At 41.5% G+C, this 13,234-nt stretch overlaps 1 protein-coding gene across 1 annotated transcript in view; it reads left to right on the plus strand.

Annotated features, from left to right (window-relative positions):
* The first annotated feature begins 2,303 nt into the window (after positions 1-2,303).
* Positions 2,304-13,234, plus strand: part of tafa3a (TAFA chemokine like family member 3a) — a 78,677-nt gene continuing 67,746 nt past the window's right edge. The window contains exon 1 of the mRNA XM_058055230.1: positions 2,304-2,698. The gene's annotated coding sequence lies outside the window, so the exon portion shown is untranslated. The remainder of the gene's footprint in view (positions 2,699-13,234) is intronic.

Below are 13,234 nucleotides of genomic sequence, written 5' to 3' on the forward strand. Positions count from 1 at the left end.
CAGAGAGGACGGAGGAAATATGATGTCTTTGGGGATCGCATAATGACTGACATAAATAGAATCACAATAACAGCTTCCCTTTTCATAGGCAATTATGGACTTGTGTGCTTATAGGAACCTGCTCGGCTCTGGTGGATGTATATATCAGCTTGGAAAGTTATTGCTCAGCCAGGTCAGTGCTAATGACCCGACAATCTTTGTTATTCACATGCTAGCGTCTATTCACTTGTCCATTTGGCTTTCCATTCAGGATGATAACAATCCCACAGGGTGTCCACGAGCAATCAAATCCACTTCCATATGCATGTCTCTCACCTCCACGGGCTGCTTCAAAGGCAGGTATCGATTAATATAATCCATTCTACTCCAACAGCAAACTTTTTCCACCGAGGGCAAGGGCCACTTTAATATTTTGTATGCCAAAAAGTTCGATGTATTTAAAAAAAAAAACTGCATCTGATCTTTGTGGTGCAGATGAAAAAGCATATTATAGTATGGACTTTGCTATTTTATTCTCAATTTTTGCTCTTTTCTTTTTTTTTACATTTTCAAAATATTTCAAGTTTATTCTTAAATAATCTGTTGATATAATAAGAATTTTTTTCTCATAATATTATAAATTTATTCCCATAATATTTTTGACTTCATAATATTTAGATTTTAGAGTATTCTCATAATATTAAAACCTAGACTAATTGACAACTTTATTTAGTTTTGTGTGGTTCCTCATATTATGACTAAAAAAATTAAAAAAAAAATAATATTTAAGCTCTATAATACTACAATTGCATACATTTTCCTCATAATAGTACAAGTTTATTCTTGTAAAATTGATTATTGATATTCATTAGAATGTGACTTTCCCTCTTTCAAGTAAATTTTGTACTTGTAATTGTAGGTTTATTACATAATATTGTGCATTATTCTCATTAAAAAAACTTTTTTCCAACTTTATTTGTTGTTTTGTTTGTTTTAATATTGTTACAAAAAAACATCATAAAAAGATCTCTCTTTAATTCCATTCTATTCCAATTTCTTCCGCATGGGAAGGTCCCGTGGGACCATTGTGCATTTGGAAGTGAGCCCTGAAAGAAGTTTAGGATGGCTCAAAATGTTCTGTTTCAAAAGGCGTGGTGACATCACAGACATCACACAGAATCCAAAGAAATACATCTGAATAGGTGCAGATTCTGGAAGAACTAGAACGCTTCCTGTGCTGGTTATTGTGCTATATATAGCTGCTCTATAGGAGTCCAAAATTCAATACAAAGGGTGGAAAAATAAGCATAATCAGCCCCATTTAAGCTATGCAACATGCTCGGAGCTTCATTACAATGCTTCAATTCAATGCTGCATTACATTTCACAACGTAAAACTACTTTATGTCATGTAACAATACAAGTTTGGGTAAGAATAGATAAGGCACAATATGACATACGATAAGATGCAATGTGATGCGACGAGTTAAAATGAGAAGGTACAAGATAAGACAAGATAACATTCAAAGATAGCATAGAGCAGAAAAAGGTTACATGTGATGAGATACAATCTAAAAACATATGAAATCCAACACAAAATTCAATATAATAAAACTTAAGATATGATACAATATGTCACATTATGATTAAGGTAAAGTACAGTAAAAGTAAAATACAATAAAATAAAGCAGGATATGGTAGGATGTGATTTGATGCAATGTGATACGACAAGATAGATTAAAAGTCAAATCAAAGAAAGACAAGATGTGATACCTTACCGAACAACATCATAAGTTAGATCAGATAAGATAAAGATGAGCTGCATTGTTCCCTAAGGAGACGGTACAGCGAGCATGTGGGACTGCATGAGAAATGGAAAAGAAAATTGCGATGATAATGAAATTACTAGAGGAAGAAGAGTTCCTGGCATTAATGCTGGAGGAAAGCGGAAGCTGAATGATCATGCCTCAGTGAGCAGTCCAATGCATTAAACTACACTTTCAGTCACTTTACTGTTATTTTTATCCCATATTATTATATTATATATTGTGTTATACAATAAATAAAATTATGACGATAAATATCTCCGAGACAGTGTCATCAACTGCTGCATCAATGACCCAAACAATGTAAGGGTGACCACACATCATCATCATCATGTGAGTGAAGCCGGATGAGGTCAACTCCCTGCAGTTCTTAGTCCTGCCAGCTATACCACATATCACCACTGAGAGGCGCTAATGCACCAGTACAGAAGCTCCCTGCTGCTCCGCAACACAGCGCGACGAATCCGCCTGCTCTCTCGCCGCCCTCCGACGCCCCAAATGATCCTCCCAACTGCAGGAAGAGGCAGCTAAAGAGCCAACTGCGACCAGAACGTGGATGGAGGATAAAAAAAAACTGCTATGATGACTGAATGTAGAAAGTATGAATGAGGGTTTCGGCGTGTGGTTCAGATGCTGTGGAGCTCCGGAGGATGAGAACTTGAGCAGCGGCAACTTTTATCTGACTTCCGAGTGTCCTGCCTCCTGACTCAAGTCACACTATTGTGCACCACGGGAACAAAAACTATGTTTTTTTTTTAATATAGGTTATGTTTTGTGTAGCTCGAATTGAAGCTGAGGGGAGATTGCTTTTGCTTGAAGAAGAAGAAGAAGGGCTCTGTGGTTGAAAATGGAGAATAAATGAAATCTGGGATTAATTGAAAGCACAACGATAAGGTAGGATGAATCTCACTTTTAATTAACCTGTGCAATAGTGCATGTTATGGAAACATTTAATGTGACACAAAATGGTGTTCATTTGCACTCATTAAGCAGCCAATCACGACAGTATATGGTGCAGGTGTTGCCAGATGTTCAGCCAGGTCGAAATGAAAGATGCTCAGACTAGATAAAAAAAAATAAAATCCACTTTTTAGAATGCACAAAGGCTCCTCTGTGTATAGACAACTTGCAGCCTCCATGCACCACGTCCACGTTGCACGACGTCCAAGGCATGCAGATGATGGGCATGCAGAAGCAGATGCAGTTCAGGATAAAGTTGCTACGTGATGTTCACATCAAGCAGAAGCAGTATTCTTGAAAGGTCTCCATGATTTCTCAAGATTTCTACTGTATGTCTCTCAACATCTATCAACAAGACACATACAATTGTCTCTGATGACATGATGCAAATGATTGAGAAGCAATTTCCCTCAACATCATGCCTTAATGCTCCTCAGCAAAATTGTTGCTCATAAAATGCTTCAAGTCCACCTTGTGGTAGAGTTCAGTACAGCTTGCCTGGAGGGCGGTAACGATTGAGGACATATTGCATCTGTCCTGTTGTCATGTTGCCAGTTATTACAAAAACACCCAGACTCCATGTGTTTTGCTGCTCTGTTTAGGTTCAGGTACTGCTGGCAACCCTCAGAGTTATACAAAAATATTCATTCATTTTCTACCGCTGATCCTCGCTAGGGTCGCGGAGGTGCTGGAGCCTATCCCAGCTGTCTTCAAGAGGCACCCTGGACTGGTTGCCAATCACAGGGCACATATAGACAAACAACCATTCACACTCACAATCATACCTATGGACAATTTGGAGTCGCTAATTAACCTAGCATGTTTTTGGAGAAAACCGGAGTACCCGGAGAAAACACACACATGCACAGGGAGAACAGAGATGCCCCACGGTGGAATCGAACTCCGCTCTCCTAGCTGTGTGGCCTGCGCACTAACCACTCATCCGCCATGCAGCTCAATACCAAAATATTGCTAAAGAAAAAACTTCCACATTACTCGAGACTATTTTGTGTTGAAAAATGACCACATCTGTCAGGACGGTCTTCTTGACCACAAACTAAAACATCCAAAATGACCGAAAAACAAACTTCACTAAAGAGCTTTTAGAAATGTCTTGTCATTTTTAAAAATAACAAAGACACATTTAAGGAAAAAACACTACATGGTGTAGTGGTTAGCGTTCTGGACTTTGGAGCGGACACCCCGGGTTTGAATCTCATCGGTATTCGTCAGGAAGGGCATCCGGAATATCACAATGCGGATCAAAATAAGATCCGCTGTGGCGACTCCGTAATCAGAAAAAAGAAACAAACAAAATTTAAAGGAAAAACACCCTTGCAGGCTGCACGGTGGACGAGTGGTTAGCATGCAGACGTCACAGCTAGGAGACTCGGGTTCAATTCCAGCCTCGGCCATCTCTGTGTGGAGTTTGCATTTTCTCCCCGTGCATGCGTGGGTTTTCTCCGGGTACTCCGGTTTCCTCCCACATTCCAAAAACATGCTAGGTTAATTGGTGACTCCAAATTGTCCATAGGTATGAATGTGAGTGTGAATGGTTGTTTGTCTATATATGTGCCCTGTGATTGGCTGGCGACCAGTCAAGGGTGTACCCCGCCTCTCGCCCGAAAACAGCTGGGATAGGCTCCAGCACCCCCGTGATCCTCGTGAGGATAAGCAGTAGAAAATGAATGAATGAACACCCTTGCAACAGGTGATACACATGTTCAGTGGAGGTTTTTGAAATCGGTCTAAAACAGGGGTTTTCGAAGTCTAATGTCGAGGCTACATGCTTTTGCGATGAGGACAGGCTGTGTTTACATTACATAGTGAAAATGTAGGAAAGAAATCCTCAAATTGCACTAAAATTTTAAATGTTTATCAAAATCTGCCACAAGTGGTGGTCGATAACGTACTGTATACACACCCCTGGTGAATACAGAAACCTCCATAGTAAATCTAATCTAAAACAGCAATTACCATAAATTTCACCACTTAAAGCAGATATAAATAAACAAGAAAGGCACAAATTCAGGAGTCTTTGTTGTGTAAACTTACTTGTCTAAACTGAGAGTGAAGTCTATTTTCTCCCAAAGGCAAGTGAACGGTCCGTCAACGACAAAGCCAGACATGTTTTGTAGCATTCTTAATAGTTACTTTTAGGGTTAATGGAACTCTTACTTCAGTCCCTGCCTTGTTGATAACTGTGGAGAAAGTCCAGTTGCCATGGATTCACACTCAGCGAAGCGCTGGACAGAACTCTAAGTAGGAAAAGGAGTCCTGTTATGTTATGGTGTCTCCCAGAGACAAAGTGTGTAGTATTTGCTGTCAGGTGCAGTGCAAACATAGGAAGTAGATCTGCATGATAGCACCGGCGACCTCCTTCGATGTGAGTCTGTCTCTCCCCTCGTTCATTCTAACGGTCCTTCATTCTGACAACTGTTGTGCGGTCAGCTGTTTTTCCCCTGCACCTTTACCTCTCCCCTCAATTAGCGCTATCATCGCATTTCATCCTGCCGAGCGCATGGTAATAACCTTACACGCCTATTTTGCCCTGATGCAATTCTGCGGTGATTAATTGAAGTCTCCTCTGAGAGTCCGAAGGATGGTGTAGATCTTTGCCTTCCTCCCTTCGCTGACAAGAGAGCCATTATATTGTTTTATAGATCGCCATCAGTAGCCCTCCTCCAAACCGCCGGGAGGCCCAGCGTTGTTCTGGAGCGTTTTATTGTGCCGCTGTTATTGGTCGGTGTAGCTGACAGGCAGAGCAAAGGCCACCCTGGGATTAGTGGAGATGGGAGCTGAGTGACGGGTGAACTGTATTCCATTGAAAGGATCTCGGGAAAATTGGCTAGTTAAACGGTTTAAAGCACGGAATGAATGGCTTGCATCCAACCTGACAGGACAGATGGTTTGTTCCGCAAATAGGTAGGAAAGAACTGAAATTTTATTGGCTGAAAGGGGCGATTGGATCATATAGGGATTTAGGGGACATGACCTCAACCCTTGTTTATCCTGGATGCTAAGTAAGCCCTCCTTGGGTATACGCCCACCACTTCATGGAGGCAGGTTTCACTACACATCTTAAAATAAAGCTATCGAACAGTTAGAATATGAGCGATATTAGTTAACGGGGCCAGTACTAGCCAGCAATAAATAATATAATAGCGAAATTAATGGTAATGGTAATGGTTTTATTTCATTTGAACAGATTACAATTGAATGCATCATAATCAGTTCACAGTTCCACATGTCCAAAAGGAGTAGGAAGAAGCATTCATTCATTAATTTTCTACCGCTTTTCCTCACGAGGGTCGCGGGGGGTGCTGGAGCCTATCCCAGCTGTCTTCGGGCGAGAGAGGCGGGGTACACCCTGGACTGGTCACCAGCCAATCACAGGGCACATAAAGACAAACAACCATTCACACTCACATTCATACCTATGGACAATTTGGAGTTTTGTTTTTGGAATGTGGGAGGAAACCGGAGTACCCGGAGAAAACCCACGCATGCACGGGAAGAACATGCAAACTCCACACAGAGATGGCCGAGGGTGGAATTGAACCTTGGTCTCCAAGCTGTGAGGTCTGCGCACTAACCACTCGACCGCCGTGCCGCCGAGGAAGAAGCAAAGCTTATTAAATCCTTACAATCAGTAACTGTTACATTTGTCCACTTCCTGCTTTCCTAATATAAAAATAAATAGATATATAATAAATATAAATAGAAATTAAGAACAAATTCAAAAAGAATAGTGCCATAGTGTCCAAATATTGCACCATGCACTAGACTAAAACCTAACCTGATCATCATTTCTTGGATTTATTAGCACCCCTGCAGTCAGTGAAAGTCAGCCATCTATCTACATGATTACGCCCGATTTTTTGGGCACCCTGAGACTGTCTGTGCTGAAGTGTTCATAGGCTAATGTGTTTAGAAAGCACTTTGTTCCACCTCTCAAAGTGCCGGCTGGAGCTGCCAGAGTGAATCCATCGGCCATTTTAAGGGGAAATTGGAAGCCCCATGCACCGTAGAGAACAAATGTAGCATCCTCCCTTCCGTCACCATCATATGTTTTATAGCTGCTACTTAAAGGAACATGTCCAAGATGGGGCTGGCTGCGATGAAGTGTAACTGCCGACAAACAGGAAGACAATAAACAAACAAATTGGTTTCCTGGAAGCCAGCAGTGTCCCACTCAGTCACTCATGCGGCCTGATGTGGCAAGTTGTTTTGACACCCCCACCCACCCCAAGCATCTCTTATTAATGCATCCTAATTTGCAGTGTGCATGTCTGCTGGTTGAGGGTGTGGATGGCGGTCTGTGTGTATTATGCTGTGTGAATGTACATGGTTGTGACAGGGGTCGGCAACTTACGGCTCCGGAGCCACTTACGGCTCCCCTTTGCAGAGGTCAGTGCCGAGGTCAGATAACCATGAACAATAGAGTTTAATTCTGAATGGACATATTCCCTTGTTTCACTGCCAAATGCTCTGGCTCACTCGTGTGCTTGATATGTGGCAAGAAAATAATGTAATATTCACAAACATTTTCAAAACAGCACACACAGCTTTTTCTGAAAAACACCCAACTGTAGATGGAGGTAAGAGAGCGATTTCTAAACTACTGTGTAAGGTAAATGACTCAAAAAGGCTTACATACAAGTTCAGTGTTTAATTTCAGTAGGCCTGAATGCACTCTGCACTTCTTGGAGTTGAATTGAACATTGAGTATTTTTTTTAATTACAACTTTTATAGGCTGTGTATCGTTGTGCAGTAACAGATTATATTTCTTTACTGGAAGAGGAGACTAAATGGCTCTTTTGATGGTAAAGGTTGCCAGCCCCTGGTTTATGGGAACATCCTTGTATGGTTTTTAATAGAAAAGTATTTGTACTTGGCAACTAGTGTGCCCTAAAAAGAACTAATAATAATATATATTATTATTATTATTATTATTAATAATAATTGTATATATTTTTTATTGATTTTATTTTATTTTTATTTAATTTTTTCATTAATTTATTAATTAAATTTTTTTGTTAATTATTTTTTATAATTAAAAAAATAATAATAATATTCATTCATTCATTCATTTTCTACCGCTTATCCTCATGAGGGTCGCGGGGGGATGCTGGAGCCTATCCCAGCTGTCTTCGGGCGAGAGGCGGGGTACACCCTGGACTGTTCGCCAGCCAATCACAGGGCACATATAGACAAACAACCATTCACACTCACATTCATACCTATGGACAATTTGGAGTCGCCAATTAACCTAGCATGTTTTTGGAATGTGGGAGGAAACCGGAGTACTCGGAAAAAAACACGGGGAGAACATGCAAACTCGACTCGGGGAGAACATGCAAACTCGACTCGAGACAACTCGACCGCCGTGCTGCCCTAATAATTATATAATATAATAATAATATATTAGCCCTATATTATGAATGAATGGAATTCTAATCTGTTCCAGGGTCAAAATGTGTCCATTACAAAACATGAACAAACTGTAACTGTTCAAAATAAATTGACCAATGCAATTTTAGTTGTTTTTGGCTCTATTTGTTCTGTGATTGACTAAGGACTAGTCCAGAGTATACCCCCCCCCCCACTAGTGACACCACTGAGGACACACAAGGCTCTTTTGTCCACTTTTCATTGCAATTTTTGCATTTAACCACAGCAAGAACCTTATTCATTGAATTGGTGTATATAACAATATAATCTAAATATAAAGCAAATGGAAAGAAAGAGGTAGACAGCACCCACTAGTCTTTATTTTACATCCCACAGCTTGGAAAACAATTTAGTTCTCCCAACCCTGCTGTGCTTTCTCGTCTCGGTTGCACTCTGTCTTTCCTTCAAACACACAATCATGCACATCACCATCAGCAGTAGCAGTAGCAGTAGCAGTGTGCTTTGGGATTAATTTCTCCTGGGCTTTGGATGCGGGTGCAAGAAAATAAATGCCAGGCAGCACAGGGGAAGCAGCTCACATTCACCTCCTCGCCTGAGAGCCTCGTCTCCCGAATCCCTTTGAGGTCGCCATGCATGCACGCTCCTATATGCTCAATTTGATTATTGTTTACTCCCCAGGCTCACAAACTGGAGTGGTGAAATTGACTTGTTAGATTGCTCCTTTTTGTATCCAATCAGCAGTAATTTATTGGCAAATATTAGCTCCATGCTGCCAATTTGTTTTATTTATTAAAGTTCAGGCAGCTGATTGTCATTTTGAATTTGTAGCCAAGACCGTTACGTTTTTATTAAAACCTTTATGACTGTAATCAGTTATAAATTTATGTCAGCGGCTTCACAGAAGCACGAGGTAGACAAAAGTATCCGGGTGTCAAAAAGGTGTTTGACGGGGTTAAATGTCAGGTTCTAATATGCCAAACACATCCCTCTATGGCAGGGGTCTCAAACATCCGGCCCACGGGCCAAATGTGGCCCGCAGGACACTAGTTTGAGGCCCCCGCCTTGATATGAAAGTTTAATGTTAGTGCGGCTCGCGCAAGTAATGTTCATGTTAAAGGTTAAATAACTGTTAATAGTTATCCTCTCTATTCGTGTGGAAGTGGTACGTTTTTGGCTATTTAAGTTTAAAGGAAATAACTTGAAGGCTACCGTTTAGGTCGCTAGCTCTCTAGTTTGCGAGTTAGCATGTGTCTCAAGACCCTGCAGTTGCGCAATATGTTGTAAATAAAAAAAGTATAAATGTGACTATAGTCGTGTTTTGTCATGTCTACATGTCTACTCTTATTCTTACTCTTATTCTTGATTTGTTTATTTATTTTTCATCTTATTTTGTGTAGAAAAATAAAAAGTAAGAAATTTGAAAACAGTGGAATGTTTTATCAAAACTTTTCTTGTGGAAAATTGGAACCAAAGCGAAGTTTTAAATTTTTTTTTGTTTTTAATAAATGTGTTTTTTTTTTTTTTTTTTTTTTTAAACATGATGCAGCCCAGTCTCACCCAGACCCGAGCTTCAGTGGCCCCCAAGTAAATTGAGTTTGAGACCCCTGCTCTATGGTTTCATGGACCATAAAGGCACATTCATCCCTTTTCTATATTGCTTATCCTTATTAGGGTCGCAGGAATATGCTGGAGCCTATCCCAGGCGGGGTACACCCTGGACTGACATAAAGGACTTACTCCATGAGTAAGAAATACAGGATTGGATCACCGCACACAAAATTACGTGAACCTGCACAATCTTATACCATCCAAAAATAATGCTGACTTTTGATTGACAGCATCATACTTTGTAGTCGATAATTTTAAGAGCTGTTTGTATTAATTTGGTTAGCTTATGTAGCTACATGAGATGGGTGCATCAAGTTTATGATGTGTGAACTAATGTTGTGTTGAAAAGTGTGTTGTGTTGTGTGCGTTGCCATAGCAACAGTGGATTTGTCATGAGTGTGTGCGTTTTTACTCTCATTGTGTGAGTTTGCAGCTTTTATGTGGCCTCATAACATTTTTTTCCCATGTGGCTCAGTGCTTTTTAATGTTTGTGTTTAGATATTTTTCTGCTTATGGGTGCCTCCATCCTGGGCTGGAATTCATTTACAAAGGCTCAATAATTAATGCTTCCAGTGGCTGACGGGCGTGTCTGCATGGCTTGTGCTCATTAATTGATGCCGATGTGCTGCCTCACATGGAGGCTTGGATTTTAGAGTTGCAAAATTCTGTAATTTTGGAAACATGACATTTAATGGATAAAGTTGCAGGAATAAACAGGGCATTTGTTAAATTGCTTGTTATTCTATGGCGGGGAACTTAAAAAAAGAACCATGTTTTATGTAAATTTACATCGCTTTTTATCCTTAACTTTGCATCACAGCACATATTGCCTTGTAGAAATATAGCAAAAAAGATTAAACATGTTCCGCTGTTATAAACGGACATATGTGAATGTGTCGGCTAACTAACTATGGCTCACTAACGCTGATTGACACTTTTCAAAGTTTATCGGGTATTATTTATTTATGCATATTTTAGCATTGTTTCTTTATCACTGGTTTTATCTGTTGACTGTATGTGTTTTATGTTGTATTGTTTGGTACATGAACTGCACACGCTTTGATACTCTGCACAAATTAAGTTGCTAACGGATAAATCGCAGATAGACTCCGCCCATGTGATCATGTGCACATGTGACCATGATCACAACCGTGTCTGCTAATGAGATAGCTAACAAGTAGCAAAGAGCAGGTTGAGTTCAAAAACTTGTCATGCTCAAGTTTCCGATGTTGGCACAGAACTGGGGAAGTTTAATGCGACCAGCGGCAAAAACGAAAAAAAAAGAGTGAGTCCCAATCAGTGAGCAATATCACATTTAAATACTTAATTGAGCACCTTGACACTTCCTGTATACTGTGGATAAAACAATACCGCACACGCATAAGGAAGTACATTTGAGTAATGTCACTTTAATCAAAACTTTTCCTACACGCCACAGTACAGATTTGTGTCGATATCAGATCGATATTGGTCAATATTCAAGCCTGCAATATTGGTATCATATAGACAGTGAAAAAGTTGTATTGGATCACTCCTGACAATAGTGACATAATCGGTTAGCATACCTTGCTATGCTTGGACGCAGCCAGGTCGCAAAGGCGAGGCAGAGGAGGAGTGCATGTGTTGCAAGTTTAAAAGTACACTGTGTACATTATCCAGCTAGTGGACCCTCCCATGGTGGGAGACGTGCTCCTTCAGCTGTACACTGTGGTTCTCCCCACCTGGGTGGACGCATGGCAGCATAGCGTATCCGATATTAATGCACCTCGCCCAGCCATGGCGGGTGGTTTCTCACTTTGTACATTCAGGTTCTCTCAGTCACTATCACTGTAGGTGCCGTAGGAAGTCAGGATGCCCATTTGCAATTGAAGCACACTGAAGTCACACGAGTCACATGCTGCACTCACGATCGGAGAGCCACCGATATTCAACCGAATGAGCAGCAAGCTGCGGATGTCACGAGTTCACTTGCTCCGTAAGTACGACACATTTGCAACCATGTGGTAACACAATTCATATGATTTGCTTTGTGGCACGGTGATCGTGTGGTTAGCGCACAGGGCTCACAGCACAGGAGACACAAGTTCAATTCCACCCTCTGTGTTCTACCCTGCCTCTCGCCCGAAGACAGCTGGGATAGGCTGCAGCACCCCCCGCGACCCTCGTGAGGATAAGCGGTAGAAAATGAATGAATGAATGAATGATTTGTGCACGGTAGACATGTGGTTAGCGCGCAGGGCTCACAGCTAGGAGACACAAGTTCAATTCCACTCTCTGTGTGGAGTTTGCATGTGTGGGTTTTCTCCGGGTACTCCGACTTCCTCCCACATTCCAAAAACATGCTAGGTTAATTAGCGACTCCAAATTGTCCATAGGTATGAATGTGAGTGTGAATGGTTGTTTGTCTATATGTGCCCTGTGATTGGATGGCAACCAGTCCAGGGTGTACCCCGCCTCTTGCCTGAAGACAGCTGGGATAGGCTCCAGCACCCCTACGACCCTCGTGAGGATAAGCAGTAGAAAATGAATGAATGAAAGAATGTTTTGTGCACGGTAGTCATGTGGTTAGCGCGCAGGGCTCACAGCTAGGAGACACAAGTTCAATTCCACTCTCTGTGTGGAGTTTGCATGTGTGGGTTTTCTCCGGGTACTCCGAATGAATGAATGTTTTGGACTGCATTGTAGTGTATATTAAGCCTCACAAAGAATATCCGAACTCGAGGGCTGCTGCTGTGAATCCAGAAATTCTCACCACGTTGGCGGCAGCCTATTCACCTGTCGGCACCCAAATTAAAGAGCAGTGTGTTGCAAGGATGAGGTAGGGAACGAAAAGGGGGGGGGGGGCTTCATTATAGCAAAGAATTGCCACGGGGTGCACGACGTGAAGGGTAAAGTAGGATGAAGAACAGAGTAATTAAGAGCAGAAGGAGTTCGGATGGGGGGGGGGGGGGGGGGGGGGGGGGGGGCAACGGTGCCAGAAATCAATGGAGGAAATATAGAAGCAATTATTTTGTGTCCAGCACTCGCTGACAAAGTGGCAGCTCAGCCAGCCAAGAAGAAAGAAAATGCAGAGAATCAAGTCCAGAGCGCCTGAGTATGGATCTTGTGGGTCATATGAGATCCTGTTAGGAAGCTGTCATCAATCACTTGTTTTATTACACGCCCCTCGCTGATGGTTTCGTGTACCTGGTGAGGAGCGTGCACTGAGAAAAAGGTCATAGCGGTTTGTTGTTTTGGCATCTGCACAGTCAAAACAGGCAAAATATTAAAAACATTATAGTATTGTCTATATCAGTGGTTCCCAAAGTGGGGTACGCGTACCCTGAGGGGTACGTCAATTGCCATACAGGGTATGTGAATAAAAATGAAAAACAATTAGCGCCTAACACTCAAAATTAGTTGTGAGCCTGAAAGCCTCACAGTGCAGATGAGAACGCAGCAGGAAG

This window comes from Doryrhamphus excisus, chromosome 18, assembly GCF_030265055.1.
Source record: "Doryrhamphus excisus isolate RoL2022-K1 chromosome 18, RoL_Dexc_1.0, whole genome shotgun sequence".
Taxonomy (NCBI): Eukaryota; Metazoa; Chordata; class Actinopteri; order Syngnathiformes; family Syngnathidae; genus Doryrhamphus; species Doryrhamphus excisus.